The 13,600-nt window shown below is 41.2% G+C and overlaps 1 protein-coding gene across 1 annotated transcript in view; it reads right to left on the reverse strand.

The window, feature by feature from the left end:
* CHMP4C (charged multivesicular body protein 4C) overlaps window positions 1-13,600 on the reverse strand; it is a 28,190-nt gene that overhangs the window by 14,085 nt on the left and 505 nt on the right. The gene's annotated exons all lie outside the window — the stretch shown is intronic.

Genomic DNA, 13,600 nt, shown 5'->3' on the forward strand with positions numbered 1-13,600 from the left:
AAACTATTTTGTTCTGTAAACCTTTATCTAAAGTGAGAACAGCAGCACAATTGGAAGAGCATAGTCAATGTCACTGAACTGTGAATGTAGAAATTTTTGAAACGGTGTATATTTTCACCAAAAAAAAAAAAAAAGGTCGAGAAGGGAGAGGGTTGACATGCCGTGGGGTTGTTAACCAATGTCATAAAACAATATGTGTACTCCTGTTTAACGACAAACTATTTGTTCTGTAAACCTTCACCTGAAGTACAATTAAAAAATTTTAAAAAAAAACCTACTGTGTCAGCCAAACCAAGGACTTCTGCAATTCTGGATCTGGCCCCAGGACGGTTAACATTTGTAACTTCTGCCTGGCCATTTAGGCTTCTCCTAAACATGGAGAAACATGGTTTCTGCCCCAAATAACCAAGAATTGTACATGAGGAGTTTCCCCTCGAGCTGTTTCTCCCATGAAATTATAATGCCACTGACCTATCATGAGTTGGCCACGGCTTCACTTTGCTTTTCTGTAGGTCGCTATAAGTCGGAATCAACTTGCTAGCAATGGGTTTGCTGTTTTGGGTTTCACTTTGTTTCTAATCAATAATTTGGGGCTGAAACAGCTGTATCTTTTCAAAGCCATGCAACAAACGCTACAAATCAAGCACGGCTCCTGATTTGGCAAAGAAGGACATAGAAGGTGCAATCCAATCTTGCAGACTCTCATCCTGTGTGTGCTTTGAAGCAGCTGGTGAGACCTGGGCAACATTCCTTTTTAAACAAAGGAAGCTAGTGTTTTCCTCTGTGGTGGAGAAACAGCCGGCGGCTTTGTCTGCTCATATAACCGTGATGTTCCTTTAGCAATGGGGCCCCAGAACAGTGTTCTTTATGTACTGCTGCTAAAGAGACACGTGAAGAGTCCTCGCTGCAGCCCACTGAGGATGGGGACTGAAATGTAAGAATTGCCCACTGGATCCAAAGTTAAATTAGCCCTATGCAGCTCTACTGTACCCCACTGCCAGAGGGGATGGGCTCTCACTAGTCTGTGCCGAATGTAAAGGACATCGTGATTTTAAAGGTCAATCTGTCGTTCTTTTGCTCATTCAGGTGCATAAATCACGCATTGTGAATGGTTCTTTTTAGGAAGCATTATACCCAGGAACAGTACACACAAACCTGTCAGGGAAATACGCAACTGCATTACAGCGGCTCTTCTCTTACCCAGGATGATGGCATGTAGAGAGAGGTAAAAGATGAAGCTCTGAGGAGTAAGCCCGTCTATGAGAGTGCTTAAGATAATGCGTCACACATAATCAGTTAGGTCACCTTTGCTTTTAACTGGGAAGTCTCATGATCGTGGTGTTCTATTTTAGGATCTTTAATGTAAGCCCTGTTCTTACTATAGACAAATCACCTCCTTATTAAGCAGGACCTCCTATTTATGGTGCTCTGCCTTAGTTCTCAAGAAGCCCGGTCTGCATCAGCACCATCATGAGCATTTCACAAATGGAATAAAAAAGGTGTCGCTGTTCAGAGTCACAGGTTAGACTGGAAACAGCTGGGGGAATACTAAAAAATTCTAAAATTTATTCGGCCATCCCATTATTAATTTCCCTGGCACTCTTCACTTAAAAAAAAAAATTCTTTGCCCATTTATTTCAGTCACTCACAAGTATTTACTGAAGATTACCACGTGCCTGGCACTGTGTTAGGTGCGGCAGGGAAAAAGAAAGAAGGCAACAGTCTTAGAGGAGGCAGAATACTAGATGGAGATTCCATCACTTGTTCATCATTCAACAAACATTTCTTAAGCACCTACTATGTTACAGCAGAGCCCTGGTGGCACAGTGGTTAAGAGCTCAGGCTGTTAACCAAAAGGTTGGCATCTTCAAATCCACCAGCTGCTCCTTGGAAACCCTCTGGGGTGGTCTACCCTGTCCTATAGGGTCGCTATGAGCGGGAATTGACTCGACGGCAAGGGGTTTGGTTTGTTCGTTTGTTTTGCATGTGACAGGCACTGTACCCGGGCATACTAACCTGTGTAAGCTATATCTTCACCTCAAGGAGTAGAGGAGACACAGAGGAGAGTAGTAAGAGGCCTAGACAAGGTTTGAAAACCCTGGTGGCACAATGGTTAAGAGCTATGGCTGCTAACCAAAAGGTTGGCGGTTCAAATCCACCAGCCGCTCCTTGGAAACCCTATGGGCAGTTCTGCTCTCTCCTATAGGGTTGCTATGAGTCGGAATCAATTCGATGGCAGCGGGTTTTTATACGAGGCTCAGAGGATACACAGAGGAATTTATAAGCTCTCTTTGGAGGGTAAGGGGAGGCCTCAGAGAGGAGACAATGCCCATGAAGCCCCGTTGACCGTGTACATATGTACTCCCCGTACTCATCAATAAGGACCATACGTGATGAAAGGCGTTCCTTCTCTCCTCAACCTTCTCCCGTCCGGCAAATCTCATACTAAACAACAAGAAATTCCTGAACAATACAGGAACTATAACCGCAAAACAGAGCAAATCACACCGGCTTGCCACACCAGCTAGATCTTATATGGAACCTCTATATTTTCAGAGGTCTCACCTATATTAAATGTCATAAAAAGGGTAAATAGCAAGCTAAAAAGAGGCCAGAACACAGCAAAAATGTCTGGGGTTGTCGAATGGCGTGGCAGATGGCTGAGAAAACAGTAAAAAGGAAGGAGCTTAGGGGAAGTCAGTAAGAGACTCCGAGGAAAGGGCATTTGGGAGTGGAATACAGCTGTGAACGTGCCGTAATTCTAGACTGGATTCTGTGTAATAGAGTGGTGATTTAATTAGTATTATAAAGTGTAAGAGAGGAAACAGACAGGATGGTCAGTGCCCTTCCCATCTCCACAGAGATGACAAATGGACAAAGGAAACTGAAGTTATTTTCAACCCAGCTGATGCTGCTTGCCTCAATTTAAAGAGCTCATGGTTGTTTCTGGAGATGAGACACAGCTCTCATTGCCAGGATATCCCAAAAGAATATTAAATCAATTGCCATAGAGTCGATTCCAACTCATGGCAGCCCCATGTCTGTCAGAGTAGAACTGTGCTCCACAGGGGTTTCAATGGCTGATTTTTCCAAAGTAGATCACCAGGCCTTTCTTTCGAGGAGCCTCTGGGTGGATTCGAACCACCAACCTTTCAGTTAGTAGCCAAGCGCATTAACCTTCTGCACCCCCCAGGGCTTCCTCAAGAGAACACGTGTAAAGGGAGGTAAGTCTGAAAGGGAAAGCTCATGACCTAAAAGTGCTATCAGTCTTCAGTTGTCAAAAATGGAAAATATGCTCGAACAAAAGACTACATTTCCTTTCCCATTCTTCTTTTTTATAATTGATTGCTTCATAGGTCAGTCGCCAAGTAAGTAGAATTAACTTGCGATCGGGACAACATACCAATATATTAATTAAAACCTCCTGGAAATTCTCTGTAAATATTAATTGTTTGACACCTTAAGAGTGCATAATGAATTGAATGAATGGGTTTTTACTTACCACTATTATTACTGGCAGCCTCACAAATTGGTAACCTTTGTGGACATGCCGTTGCCTAGAATCTTACAAAAACAACGTATGTCTTTAACCAGCAGTTATTAACAGAAAATCTCAGAAATAGCTGATTACATTTAATTCCACAGAGTAGACAACACGTACCTGAGGGTGTAATTGTGTATTATCAAGGAACCCTGGTGACGCAATGATTAAGCACCTGAGTGCTAACCAAAAGTTCGGCGGTTCAAACTCATCGGCTGCTCCACGGGAGAGAAGATCTGGCAATCTGCGCCTGTAAAGATTACAGCCTAGGAGACCCTATGCGGCAATCCTACTCTGTCACATGCGGTCACTATGTGTCAGAATCAACTCAACAACACACAACATATATAATACAGTTCTATTTTCTAACTGTAAATAAAGTATTCCTTGTTTATATGATGTAGCAGTATTCGATGATATGGTACAAACATCCCCATGCCTTGTACTGTTCCACCACCTGAAGGCTGAAAACCAGTGAATGACATTCCCCCAGCCCCTTTCAGCTCTCACTGTCTATGATTCTACATCCATTTCTTTCAGATACTACGGTCAACAAATCTCCGAAAAATACATAGGTCCTCTCCTCAAGGGGATTATCAGTGTTTGAAATTCTTGAAGAATAGTAACCAGTAACCAATAACCAGTTGCTATCGAGTGACTCTGACTCATGGCTACCCCATGTGTGTCAGAGTAGAACTATGCTCCATAGGGTTTTCAATGGCTGATTTTTAGGAAGTAGGTCACCAGGCCTTTCTTCTGAGATGCCTCTGGGTGGACTCAAACCTCCAACCTTTCTATTAGCAGCTGAGAGCATTAACCATCTGCACCACCCAGGGGCTCCTTTAAGAACAGGGTTACCTTGAAATTGGTGACGAACCACAGTATCCTTTCATTTCATAAAATGTAAGTAGTAGAATAATATCTGACAAGTCATGATAGTTTACATAATTAAAAATGTTTAAACTGCTCACAAAAAGATAAAACCCGGACCCTTATGCATGTGATCTTTAAAATATATATAAATATAAATAGGCATAAATATAAATCCTAATTTTCTTTGCTGCCGTTAACACAATAGAGATTTTCAGTTGGGATAATATCTGGAGTTCAAACTCCAAAGTTATATTTACTTTCATTTTACACGTAGTACATATATGGAAAGTGTTGGTAATGTAAATAGCACTGCTCACTGAGAAAGGTCTGTTGAACAATGCTATGATCACGTGAATAACACACAACCATTATGACTATGTACCATATACATTATATGAAAGAGCCAAGAAGATTCGCTGGAAAGTCATACTTAAATAAAGAAGTCTCCAAAATGCTGTCCATTTTATATCTCTAAATTTGTTATTTAAGCCACACATAAAAGTATAAACTTTATTCCATTTAAACTAGATGTTGACATTAAATTTTAAGTTTCAAATAAAGAATTTAACTTCTAAGGAAAGCATTCCCAACCTTTTCCCTTTCCTTTCCTGTAATTTTAAAATACCATTCTTGTTTGCTTGCTTTTTGGGGTTTGTTTTGCTTTGACTTGCTCTGAGGCAGTAATTACGCTGCTGGTATTTTAAGTCATGAGTTTAGGAACGAGTTGATGGAGGTGGCAGGGAGTAGATGGTAGTCAGGGCTTCTGGCTCTCCCCCATCCACTCCCTGGAAATATCCACAAGTTGGGAAATACCTGGAAAAAGGGCTGCTAACCCTGTAAGTGACTGAAATGGGTTTAAAGAGCCATTGGTCCAAGTTTAGGAGCTCTTACTGCTTTGAAGCAGACCATATAAATTTTAGACTGGGTCCTACATATTTGCAACAAGCAATTCTCCATTAGCGCCACTTGTTTGAGGTAAGGAATCAAAATCTCTGGTAAAGGAAAGCCGATTATTCAGGAAATGGCTTTCAATATGCTTTATATTTAATGCAGACTCTTGGTTCTCGTTCCAAGTAGGAGAAATTAAAATTACCACTACTTGCTGAAAGTTCTCATTAGAGTTTACTAAGGCAGAAGATTGATAATATGTTTTTTTTTAAATTCTCATCTGTAGATTTCAAGTATCTGTGATAATTTTGTTCATTAAAAGTATAAATTGAGAGAGAAGCATATTACACAAAAATGAATACCGAAGTAGATTATTAATGTCCCTTCCAAACCTGAACCCCAAAGCATAACTTAAAAAAAACCCAAAAACCCTCAGTACTAGATTCTTACTAGTTCCCTCTGGCTGTAGTATCATGAGTTTATCCTTTCTGTTATTCTGAAAATGATCTGAAATAGTCCTAAGTACCAAGAAATACACTAGTAATCCTAAGTACCTCTGAAAGTAAGTGCCCAGTACTCTTCTGCCATAGTTTTCTGGGTGTGTATAAATCATATGAATTTATCATAGTTGTGGTTTTAGTAGTAAATTTGCTACCATATTCTATTTTATTGTGACTAATTTAACAAATTGTACAACAGTACCAATCAAAGAAAATTATACTTTATTTAATGTAACCATTTCCCTAACTGTGCTCTATCATCCAGTCTTGTGGAATTTAATTGCAGAAACTTAATAACAAGTGTTCTAATATTTATTAAAAAATTCATGATGGAGAAAACCTAACATATTTCAAAACTAGATTTAATGCTACATAAGAAATAGTTCCAATTACCCTTCTAAAAGAAAACAAAAATCCTCACAAACGGACCAATAAGCAACATCATGATAAACGGAGAAAATATTCAAGTTGTCAAGGATCTCATTTTACTCGGATCCACAATCAACACTCATGGAAGCAGCAGTTAAGAAATCAAAGGATGTATTGCATTGTGCAAATCTACTGCAAAAGACCTCTTTAAAGTGTTAAAAAGCAAAGATGTCACTTTGAGGACTAAGGTATGCCTGATCCAAGCCATAGTATTTTCAATCACCTCATATGCATTTGAAAGCTGGACAATGAATACAGAAGACCAAAGAAGAATCGATGCCTTTGAATTATGGTTTTAGAGAAGAACACTGACTATACCATGGACTGCCAGAAGAACGAACAAATCTGTCTTGGAAGAAGTACGGCCAGAATGCTCATTAGAAGCAAGGATGATGAGACTTTGTTTCACGTACTTTAGACATGTTATCAGGGGGACCAGTCCCTGGAGAAGGGCATCATGCTTGGTAAAGTAGAGGCTCAGTGAAAAAGAGGAAGACCTTCAATGAGATGGACTGACACAGTGGCTGCAACAATGGGCTCAAGCATAATAAAGATTATGAGGATGGCGCAGGACCTGGCAGTGTTTTGTTCTGTTGTACATAGGGTCGCTATGAGTTGCAACCGACTTGACAGCACCTAACAAGAACAACCCTTCTAGAAGTAGCCATGACACAGGTCAACAAACTCAGAACCCATTGTCTCATACATAATTGACAGAATGATTGTAGAACAGAAATATTCTGTACTCAAGCATCTGAGGAATTAGCAAGGAAGATGATTACCAGAAGCCAATATGAGTTAAGATCAAAAATATTAAGTTGATCACCTACACTTCTTTTCTTTGAGTTACTGGATGCTGAATCACGGAAAACCCACAGACCACCCACTGGCCTTCTAACTTGACTGTACATCAAAATCCTCCAGAGTTTTGAGGACCAAAGTCTTCAACCTTATCCCACATCTCCTGAAACAGAATCTCCTGCTGTGTCATTTTAAAAAGCTCTCCAAGTGAATCTGATGGTGCTAACACATCATCAACTCATAGACTTGCATTTGCGAACCAGAAGTATATGAATGTAGTATGGTCTTAGAAATTTAATTCACAATGTATATTGGGGTGTTCTTGGAGAAATAAGAAAAGGTTAGAAAAATAAGATGATATGAGTGAGAAATGTGGGTCAGGTGGATTTATAGCTAGATGAATAACTGAACTCACTGAGTGTTGACCTGTTAAACTGGTGATCATACTTTAGTTGAATCTTGGATGAAACATTATTGCTATCATGCAGAAGCCACCCTGGAATGAAGTCTCCACCGCCAAGCCATGAGGCTGTGCCTTTGGTTCTGCCTTATTGAGTATTTTAACCAAGACTTTGACAATAACAAAAAAGGCTGCTGATTAAGTTTGTGGGTGATTCAACTAAAAGAAATAGCTTACATATAAGATAATAAAATTGGAATTCAAAAACATCTCGATAAATTTAAGACAACTGGATAAGATGATGTGTAATAGAAATAGATGTAAAATACTGAATGCGGGCTTTACATGTTGATTTAACTAAACCCCCTGCCGTCAAGGTGATTCTGACTCAAAGTGACCCTACAGGACAGAACAGCACTGCCCCATAGGGTTTTCAAGGCTGTGATCTTTACGGAAGCAGACTGCCACGTCTTTCTCCTGCCAGAGCAGCTGGTGGGTCTCAACCACCAAACTGTGGTTAGCAGCTCAGCACTTTAACCACTGTGCCACCAAGTCCCCTGATTTAACTTAAATAAATAAACCAAACCCGTTTCCATCGATTCAATTCTGACTCATAATGACCCTACAGGACAGAGTAGAACTGCCGCATAGGGTTTCCAAGGAGCAGCTGGTGGATTCGAACTTCCTACCTTTTGGTTAGCAGCTGAGCTCTTAACCATTGCGCCATCAGGGCTCCCCAGTTTAACAACCCATAAAATAATAGATCATAGATTTTCAAACTGTAGTGGGCATCAGAATCAGAATCAGTAAGTTATACATTAACAGCTCAGATTTCAGGATTCTAATTTCTAAAATTAGAATCTTTAGGGAAGTACTTGTGAATGCACATTTAATAAACTCCCTCAAGGAATTCTGATATAGGTGATCTAAGCACTGTATTTTGAGAAATGCTCTTAAGAAAGGAGGTCACCAGGTAAGTTATAGCTCCCAGGGGACTTCCATCAGGGCCCCGCGGTCTATGGCTGTCTTGTATTACCAGGGCCATGTTTTCGGCCTCACTAATGTGGCATCCAACTACCTGATACTGTTGTAGCCCTCTTTATGCAGAGGTCCTTCTGGCCCTCTGAGGGCTGCAGAATTTAGCTCTATGACAACTAGAATAAAAATAAACTCAAGATTCCAAAGAGTTTCCTCCCACTAAGCCAAGTGGGCGGGATTCTGCACACACCCCCACTCCAAGGAAGACCAACCATGACACGATTCATCCTTGGTTTAAAAAAAAAAAAAAAGAGAGCCCAGGTATGAAAGCCAAACCAGCTTACTAAAATGGGGGACTTGCTGCCCACCAAACACACACTTAGTAAAGAGGCTGAATTGTCTCCGTGCCAGATTTTTACTGGAATCATGTGTAATGCTGGGCCAAAGGTGCTTCGTGTCTGTCTCAACCCTTCATCTCTATCAGCCCAAGTTCCCAACAGCTTCAGGCCTACTGATAGCCTGAGATGGGATCCACTCTTCTTCACATAATTACACTGTGGAGTTGCTGCTCTGACCAGGTAAGCAAGAGGGCCAGGACCAGGCTGAGGAGGAGAGAGGCACCTCGGGCGCATAATTTAAGGGGGCGCTCGCCCTCAGTGTCACACGAGTGTGCCCCAGGTACTCACTCCCACACCCTAGGAACTCACCCGGCCCTGGTAAGCTAACCTCGGGAGTAAGGGGCAACTAAGGAAGTAAACAAGGTGAAGTTTAGGAAGGGGAGACTTAGAAGAGAAATAACTGCCATCCTCAGATATGGGAGAGGTCTTCATATGACAGATGGAGTAGACTTACTCAACGTTGGTCCCGAAGACAAAGCTGGGGTCAATGAGTGGAATTTACTAGGAAGCAGATTTCAGCTTTAAAAAAAAAAGGCTGTTGTTATAACCATGGCTAATATACATACAGCGCTGCACGAAGTGTTTTACACAATACCACCACGAACCCTCACAAATCTGAGCAGCAATGTTATCATCGCCATTATGCAGATGAGGAAACTGAGAAGCAGAGAAGCCAAGTAACCGGTCTAAGGTCACACAGCTTCTACGTGGCAGGGCAGGGCTGGGAATCAAACCCAGGGCTGCCTGCTTTGAAGTGCAGGCTCTTAACTATATACCAAGACAACTTTCTAACAAATGTGTCAAATGGGAACCTGTCAGCAGCTCCTGAAATATTTCCAGAGTAAACAGAGGTAAACACAGGTAAACAGAAGGTGAACAGATCTTTCTCATCCAAGCATCTGAGTGATAATGAGGGAGGGAGGCAACAAGAGGAACGGGTGACGGGAGCAAACAGCAGAGTGGTCCCTTGCAGTTTGAAAACTCTGTGAATAATAAAGACCTCAGAGGTTTTCAAACTGGAGTGAGTATCCGAATAAGAATCATTATTTGTTAAAAGTTCAGATTTCTGGAACCTACACCCCACCTACTAAAAATTGAATGGGAATATTATATTTAAGCAGAAGCCTGATGACCAGCTGTTAGTGATATTATAAAAAAGACGTCCTAAGAGAATTAGAAGAGATGACCTCTAAGGTGGGTGGACAAACTAGTGTGACAGGGTGGGTTTGCAGTATGCTAAGATACCGATGTCCTACAGCTTTTCAGGCAAGCGGCCTTGCACATCAAGAGTCCCCAGAATTGCTATATTTGTAACTCAGTGAGATATATGAATGGTAGCATTGCCCATGGGTGCCATCACGTGAAAAGGTTAGGAAGCTCTGCAAGACTAAGAGATCTGATTTTCCTACCTCACGAGCATACTATGGAGTTAGGCTTCTAATCCTCAACCCTGGCCACAGGGCTGAATCAGCAAGGGTGGAGGCACTTTTTAAAAAAATACCGATGCCTAACCTCCACTAGGGGAGTTCTACTCTGTCCTATAGGGTCGCTATGAGTGAAAACCGACTCGACGGCAATGGGTTAAGCCCAGTCCAGCCAATTATATCAGTGTCCACGGTGGTGACAGAAAAGGCACTGAGATAACTTTAATATTCACCCAGGGTTGAGAACTGCTCTAGATGACAATGATTAGAAGAAGCAGAAAAAGAATTAAGTGATGTATAAGAAGTTGCCTTTTCCACAAAGCAGATTACGAGCTCCAAAGCAGAAGCTATTATCATAGTAATTTGAATAAAGTTTCAGGTGAGGAGAATTAGCTACTGCTGCACAATTTTGCTACCAACTTATAACGAAAGCAAGTTTCAGACTAAATTCCACGTATACACTTGTTAAACAAACACATTATTAGCAAGCAGGCCGAAACTGTGTGCCCAGCCTGTTCTGGGAGCTCAGTGAAGCTCCAGCTCTATGTCTTTCCAGGTGCTCCAACACACTGTGTATAAAGGGTGCCCTAAGGCAGACAGCGACATTCCAAGGCAGAGTTTTGTGCCCTCGGGGAGGTACACTCAATCAGAAATCCCCTAAACTGACTAGAGGCTGGACTGACGGGGATCAAGCCTGAGGTACCATCCTAATGGAAAGCTAATTACATACCTGGTAGATTCTTCTAACTTGTTCATATATGGATAGGAAGTAAGTGTCCCTAAACTACTTCAGCCACTCCACATTTTTAGAATAGCGTAATTTCACCAATAAAATCTCATTTCTAACATTTATTATGCTAATTAAAAAGTTACTCATTTTACCAAGAAAATCCATTTTGAATTCAGTCTGCTAACTGTCAAAGCTTTGGTTGTTGTAGAGATAGATAATTGAAGAATTTGTAGGGGTCAGGAGAGTAGCCCTTTCTGAAATAATGCTAGCCGTCCACTCAAAAACTGTGAACTCTTGCCAACATGTTAGCCGAAGGAAAACTTAAATTAATTGCACATGTATATGTCACTCTGATTATAATATAAATTACTGCCTTTCTAACAGTGGCATTGTGTATCACAGGACCCAGTTAAAAACCAGTTACCATCCCAAGAGGTTGGCAGTTCAAGTCCACCCAGAGACACCCTGGAAGAAAGGCTTGGCAATCTACTTCCAAAAAAATCAGCCATTGAAAACCTTATGGAGCACAGTTCTACTTGGACACACATAGGGTTGCCATGAGTTGGAATCAATTCAACGGCAACTGGTTTGGTTTGAGTTCTTTTTGTGTTGGGCTTGAAGTCCCTGGGTGATACAAACCATTAATGTGTTTGCCAGCTAACCGGGGTTTGAGTCCACCCAGAGGCATCTTGGAAGAGAAAGGCCTGGTGATCTACTTTCAAAAACTCAACCATTGAAAAACCCTACAGAGCACAGCTCTACTCTGATGCACGTGGGGTCACCATGAATCAGAATCGACTGGAGGGCAAATGTTTTGTTTTTGTTTTTTTTATATTGGGCTTTACGTTACTATGTGTGTGAAAATATTTCTTGGTGGCTAATGGAAGATAGTAACTACATGTATATGAAGTTACCTGGTTTATTTGGAAGATGCAGAGGTTGACAGTGTTTTCAACGCATGAGCCTGTGATTACATTCTTCCATAGTTTAGATTACAGATGACCTCATGCTAACAAGCCTCTTCCTATTCCCAGGGTCACTGTAACACCAGCAAATCTCCCAAAGATAAATGACAAAGAATAAGTGACGTTTCTAACACCAATTGTCTGTCTGCACTTGGTCCTTGCATCTGTAACTTCCCTGATCTAAGGACGTTACAGCTTCTAATTAGTCTTATCTTTCATTTTTATTTTTTATTTTTGGTCTTTATTGTTAAAGTCTGCATGTGATACACTTTAGTAGATTGCCACCTGGAGAACATTTTGGAAAAAAAAGCTGTATTATTTTACATTTTTGTCTTTCAAAAGCAAATCTATATTTTTACTACTTCCAAGAAGCAGATGTTCGAATTTTCAGATTTTTAAAACCAGTATTTACAAGCAAACCACTATAGACACAGCTATATACAAATCCCAGTGGGTGACAGACTAAAGGGGGTAAAAAACTTTTTTAAGCAAATTTCCATCAAATGAAGAGAAAGGGCCAAGTCACAGAACAACCAATGACACTTAGCAAACCAGAATGACATGGTCTCTCTGTAGAAATGGCCATTTAATAAGCTCCCAAAATATTTTCCCACATAAACTAAAAATAGAAACTAGAACTTAGCTCTACAACAGACTATAATAGGACAAAAGTTACATGCAGTAGCACAGAAAAATGAAACTTGGCCTTTATAGTGTTGATAATAAGTGGACACAAAGGTATTAGGCACACTTTTATGGGAAAGATGCAGAGTTTTCAAGGTCACCTGGCTGAGACATCATTCCTTGCCTGCATTAAACCGTGGTAGCATCATTCAGGGTGAGCTAAGTCTTCTCAAGGCTTTGTTATGACTCAAGAAGCTGACTTCAGGATGCAGCTGTTCAAGGTTTGGTAGTCAGGGAGGTCCTGCATGGTCACTTCTGTTTCTGGGTCTGCCGGGGACCTGGTGTGACAACAGTCAACCACTTCAACTTCTCCCTGGGTTTTTATACATGCTACGGCTGCTGGTTAACTCTGTTCTTCACGTTCTATTTATTCTCTGTGTAGAGAGCCATATTCTGAAGAAGGCAATTAAGTTTTGCAAAGTGCAAACCGTTCAAGGTTCAACAGGAGCAACAAGATTCACTACGGACTCCAAGTCCCTTGTGTATGCAAAGGACAATGATAGGAAGTTTAATTCTATTACTTTTTTTCTTTTTCCCCCCTCAACTGCCCAGCAACCAGCTGAAGTTTTCAACCTCTGAGGAGCAAGCTAAACCAGGACTTACTAGGCCGTGCCTCACTGGGGATGTGCGCACACGCTAACATGGGGCCACTCGGCACACAAACGCACAGCAGAAAGCTTGAAAATGGGAAGTTTAGTCTTGGGGTCGGCAGGGCTGGGACTAGGGTGAAGGCGTCCGGAGCAAAATTTAAAGTAAGTGTCCAAAACTCAGTAATCGAGATAAGTAATAATTCAATGCCATCTTTTTAAAACTCAAAGAAAAAAATCCACAATGAACGAAATAGCAGAACTTTAAATAAAGAAGCCCCAGCGGAGAGAGAACAGGAACTAGAGACAAAACGGGGAAAAAAAATCAGTAAAATACCAATCCTGCCTTTAACATTTTGCTTTTAATCAAAAGCCCCCCTCAGCTCGCCCCAGTCCCGGCCC

Source organism: Trichechus manatus, unplaced genomic scaffold (genome assembly GCF_000243295.1).
Source record: "Trichechus manatus latirostris isolate Lorelei unplaced genomic scaffold, TriManLat1.0 scaffold00152, whole genome shotgun sequence".
Taxonomy (NCBI): Eukaryota; Metazoa; Chordata; class Mammalia; order Sirenia; family Trichechidae; genus Trichechus; species Trichechus manatus.